Here is a 5,369-nt window from a genome sequence, read left to right as displayed (position 1 = left end):
TCATGGGCACCCCCATATTGGGGGGCAACTACGTATGAGTGACGTTGAATGACGTCACGCTACGTATGTTTTTAGCGCGAATTTTAAAGTGGTCTTTTTATAGAACCCGCCTTTTCAAGCCGGTATCTCATGAAGGTTGCCTTTCAGTGCGCACCAACCTTTTCCAGTCAAATGTGCTCGAGTTCCTGCTAGTTATGGCCTTGGTAATGTGCAATTCGGAACCCAATGAAAGTTACTGGCAAAGAAGGCAGCATAGAAAGGCAGCAACACTTTCAGACGCTGGCTTATCTTGGCTGCCTAAGAATGCAATCATGCATGATTCGTAGGGGAAACATTTGTGGAAATACTGGTGCTAGTACTTTTGAGTACAAGGTATGATGCACAAAGCACAGGCTCAAGTGCACAGTTTGCAATACAGTGTACGGCAAGTATGGTTTTCATATTCATGCTTTATTACAGCAACCAAACAAATACAGTGATAAAGCACACCAACAAAAAATACACGTCACAGGCAGCTCAAGCAGTAGTTTCTTTAAGCTGGCTATTCATCTTAATGGTCACAGTGCGGATAGAAAAAAGCCCTGCAGTTCCACGAACGTTGCCAGGTAGGAAATTGAAAAGCATAGAAGACAGTGCTGCTTCAATTGAGGCAAACATGACATGACATAAGTAGGCGCATCAACACGGGTCGCACTTTTTTGACGACAGATACGCAGACGGTTCGAAGTGCTTGAAAAAAAACCCCGCAAGTCTCGCAGCTGCCATGGTGTCTTCTTCTCCAGGCTGACGTTGTGGTAGCACCCACGCTCGGCACCTGGACGTGATGCAACGTGCACGTTATTCACAATTGCGCCGTAAGGAATACTGCATACTCCAAACGCCAATGCGTCATTATTCCTGTCAGTACTGCAGTACTATAATGTAATATAATAATGTACTGCAATATAATGTACTAATATAATGTAATATGTACTATAATATAATGTACTGCAGTACTAACTGCAGTACATTATATTTCCGTTATATCTGAACTATGGTAGTAAATGCTCGCCCCAAGCTCTCAGCGCCTAAGAGTGTGGTTACGTACGCTCGTCCTCATGGCATGCGGGTAGCTATACTTTTCTATGGTTAAGATTGACGAGAATGAAGTGCGTTTAAAGTTACCCTAACGGTCATGCATATGCAGGATAGCAATAAGAAGACAGGCAGTATTGCGAGGGTCAAATTGGCTTCGCGGTGTTGGAAAACTATACAGTGTTGTGCTCAGACTTGTCAGGCAGCACAATTGGTTTTAAATTGGCCTTCTGGTCAGTGGCATGCGCGTGGTTGCTCCTGAGAGCCCGGTATCAAGTTAACGCTGGTGATAGCCGGCTGCATGAAACTCACCATAAATCAGACAAATGGTGGGCCTGGTGGGCCTCCTTCGCACAGCTCAGCACTTAAAGTGTGTGCCCTGTAGTGTATTACATAAATATCACCGAAAAAATGAAGCCACGTGCGCACGAACTGGTTACAGAAACAGAAGCCCAAAGAAACAGAAACAGAAGAAACAGCCCAACGAAAGCATTCGGAGCATACCTAGAGCAGACGCCTTGTAGCAGACGACACTGACAAGAGCTCACCTGTGAAAGTCGAGCTGGAAGCGGTGTAGCTTGACACCGACGCCACTGTCCATGCTGTCGCAATGTGCCACGGCGCATCGTTTCTTCACACGCCGCAAGCTCATCTTGAAATAAAGCGCTAAGCGCTTCAAAAGAACAGCGCGAAGCGTGCAAAGACGGAAAAAGACTTCGCACTGGCCGCACGTCGAAGGAAACGACAAAAACCGAGAAAACTGCCGCAGCGGTGCGGCGGGGTGCAAATTTTACAAAACGGTGACAGAGACGCGACGCGCAAGGACGACGAAAACTTCGCAAAAGGGGCATTTCGAGACTGGCGATAAGAAACCGCTTCGTGAGCTCCCGCGGCCACTGTGGCTGGGTGCCGAAACAAGGCCTGCAAAGTCAAGCTGCAAATGCACCGCACACTCATCAACAGGGGGCGTAACAAGAGCGTTGCAAAAAATTAAAAATGGGGAGTAATGTTTTGCTAAAATAGTTTACCTATTTTATAAAACGTGGCATTAAAATGTGTATTTCTTTATGTTGTCTTATAGCGTTTTTATTTGTGCTTTTGAATTTCATTATCTAAGTGTTTTGGCCCCCCCCCCCCCAAAGTGGCTGTGCTGCTGTCGCGCTGGACCGTTTTTGGGCCCAGCCTTCGCTACCATTGTATATATACCTTGTCCCATGTGTGGCGCTACTTCGGACACTTCCATAGGGCCCTGCGGCCGAGCTAGAGCACTGCCGCCAGCGCCCCAAGCGGCTGGTCAGACCGCTTATTACGTCCTCCGAGATTTTAGGCGCGTGATTTTGCTCAGTTTCGGTTTTGGTTTCGATATCAATGCTTTCGATTCTTATTTACATTTGCCTGTTAAAATATTCAACTACAACGTCTATAGTGGCGCGTAAGGTCTTTAATGATGCCACGCATGCAGACGTAATAATGTCACGGATCGCAGCTTTTTTACTGGAAATGCCGCCAAGGTTCTCGGAGAACGTACTTTGTTCATGCAGGTTAGATTAATAAAATCTAAGCTGTTTTTTATTGTGCTTTTTTGATGTCATTTAGACGGTCTTCTCAGTTGAACACATAGGAGGGATGGCTTTCACTCAAAAAGTTTATTTTTTCTTGTTTACAACTTGAACTGTACAGAACAAATACTGGATCACACACATTTTATAATGTACATCATAATATGAAGAGCAACAAGAAAAATTATTTTAAAGCCAGTGGCACCATGCCACGAACAAAAAAAAAATATTGCACATACGCTCTGCGAGTTTGTCATCTAAAAAATCACCCGTGCATACAACACGACAGGAGTTGTCAAAAGCTAGACACAAATAATTGGTTAAAAGGCATGTATAGCTCGCTCGTTTCTAGCATATCAGCAGCTTTGAGCGATAGGTTCACAGACGGTTCAAAAATACAAGCACAACGTATCCAATACATCATAGTAACACAATAGTAAGCTTGCACTCTTCATAAAATGCGATTTTTTGGTGAAGGTGTAGACAGCATGTAACAAAAATTCACATTTGTGCTGCACGCACTTGTTTTAAAACAATACAAATCGGGACAAATGGCATACAACAACGTAAATGGCCTCTTCAAAAAGACTGTTGTTGCCTTCGAGAATAAAAAGAAACGTACAACTTTCTACAAGCATTGTCCTACATGTACAGATTAAGTCCATGTCTTTACTAATTACCGAACCTAGCAAAGGGAAGCAAAGATGCAATGAATAATCAGCGCAGTAATGATCTTAGAAAGATATATGTAAGCCAACCCTTTGCTGAGATGAGAAACAATGCGTCATCAGGCTTTAAATTTGTCGATCTGCCTGCCAGACACTGATTTCTTGAAGCGAATGCTGTCTAAGTTTCTATTGATGAAACGTACATGCCAGAAAAGACGAATTCTGCAGAACATTCTCAGAAACTTTTCACGACACTGCAGAGAGCAAAAACAAATCGCCAACATTTGCCATGAGCTCATACAGTGTACCACAGACGTGGCGCACATGGGATGTTTCTTCAATTACAGAAAGGAATCGAGTTTCCAGTAGCTGTATAAATGCAAAAGCTGCTTCAGAAGGAACTGTCAAGTTTCCAAAAAACTTACCCGGAATATGATAGGCTTTGAGCATGGTGAAATACTGATGCGGTTTGTTTAGGTCACAATTCTCATCTTTGAGAACTTCGCAGCATGTGCATTCTTCTTCTGCATTTTTAAGAAATTGCCTAATTAGAAATACAGCAACGTAGTAGGTGGCAGAATCTTCTACTACTTGCGAGAATTTCTCTTCGGCTAGACAGGAAATTTCGTCTAAAGCAGGCAAGTCAACAGAGGGAACAGGAACCACAGTGTCGACTACAGATTCCTGTTTCAAAGAAAAGGGCGTCACCGCGTGCAGGAGCTCAGACCCATTGCTTTCAGAATTAGCAGTTTCCGAAACCTTGAACAGCTTCCGGATCATTATGTGTTTCAGCCCAGATGGGAACTGAGATACATTAGGATTGGTGTTGCATCCGTGTTTTTGTCTCATATGGCCAAATATGTTTTCCAGGGAATCCTGTTGGAGGCGGCGCGTGAGAAGAAAGGAGAAATCATAATTGTTTGCGATGTCTTCCCATAGCAGAAGAATGGCTCTAATTGTGACCTGCCATCCAATAGTTGTATGTGGTTGACGTTTTTCTTAAAATTTCCACTTCGATACAACTCGGGCAACTCAACGTGACCCTTACGGATCGCATGCCGCAGCTTCTGTTCTGTCTTTTTAACACGTGAGCTATTCAAGCAATCAAACAACTTGTCTATGCGGTCACAAAAGTTAGCAGTTGCCATTGCCTCTTGAGGGAGCTCCTTGGCGTACACCATAGCGAGCAAAGCGATGGACACAGAGGCACTGAGGACTTGCGTTGTCCTGTTAACCTTCATTGCAGAGAACGGTTTCTGAAATATGTGTCTATCTGCAAGTTTCAGAGCCAGCCGCAGTCTCAGCTCGTGTGTTGATTGATAGAGTTTAATAATATGAGACCAATCTGAAATTTCATTTTCGATGTGAAGCCTATGTGCTTGTAGACTGTTACGGGTAGCCTTGATCAGGTGTGGGACATCAAATATGAAGTAAATGCGTTCATAATTTACAAAAAAGAATGGCGTTGCAGCCGACACGCTCAGCGAATTGGCGAGGCTAATGTTGGTAGCTCCCTGGTCACAAATAACAGCCTTCACTGTGATTCCTATTTCTTAGAGAAGCTCAATCAGAGAAAGAAGTAAACGACGAGTAGAAAAATATGTTGTAGACGCATGCCCAAATGTGTAGGCAATAGGCTGAACCCATTTCTCGGAAATGCCCGACAGAAGGAACACCATAGCCCTGTCCGCTATTGAGGATGTTCTTTCATTTCCATCATCCGTAAACCCATTACCGGCATCTTGTGTAATATCATAGGCAAGATTTTTCTTCAGCATTATTTCATCAAATATTATAGAGCAGACACGATCACGCTTGCTCCGTGACTCTGGTTTGGAAGCTATGGTAGGAAGTATTTCAGGAATAATTCTAGGGCTCATTTTAACGTTACTCAGCCATCTTCTCAAAGAACGCTGTGTGGGAAGTGTGAAATAGGACGACAAAAAACGATATGCTCGTGGGCCGCGAAAGTGAAAGTGCAGGGCGAATTTCTTTAGCCACAAAGGAAACCGCTTCCCTCTGTTCTTTGACTGCATTTTTACGTGAGAGGAAATGAGTTGAAATACCT

The 5,369-nt window shown here is 43.8% G+C and overlaps 1 long non-coding RNA gene across 1 annotated transcript; it reads right to left on the bottom strand.

The window, feature by feature from the left end:
* On the bottom strand, positions 1-2,182 carry LOC146204711 (uncharacterized). The gene is made up of 2 exons (XR_014702878.1): positions 1,623-2,182; positions 1-814 (listed from the first exon to the last, which is right to left on the bottom strand). It is a non-coding gene; the product is annotated as an uncharacterized LOC146204711 (long non-coding RNA).
* Between the last annotated feature and the right edge of the window lie 3,187 nt (positions 2,183-5,369).

Source organism: Amblyomma maculatum, chromosome 1 (assembly GCF_055883805.1).
Source record: "Amblyomma maculatum isolate TAMU_Amacu chromosome 1, ASM5588380v1, whole genome shotgun sequence".
Classification (NCBI taxonomy): domain Eukaryota; kingdom Metazoa; phylum Arthropoda; class Arachnida; order Ixodida; family Ixodidae; genus Amblyomma; species Amblyomma maculatum.
The sequence above is the reverse complement of the archived record's forward strand: the minus strand, read 5'-3'. Positions and strand labels throughout refer to the sequence as shown.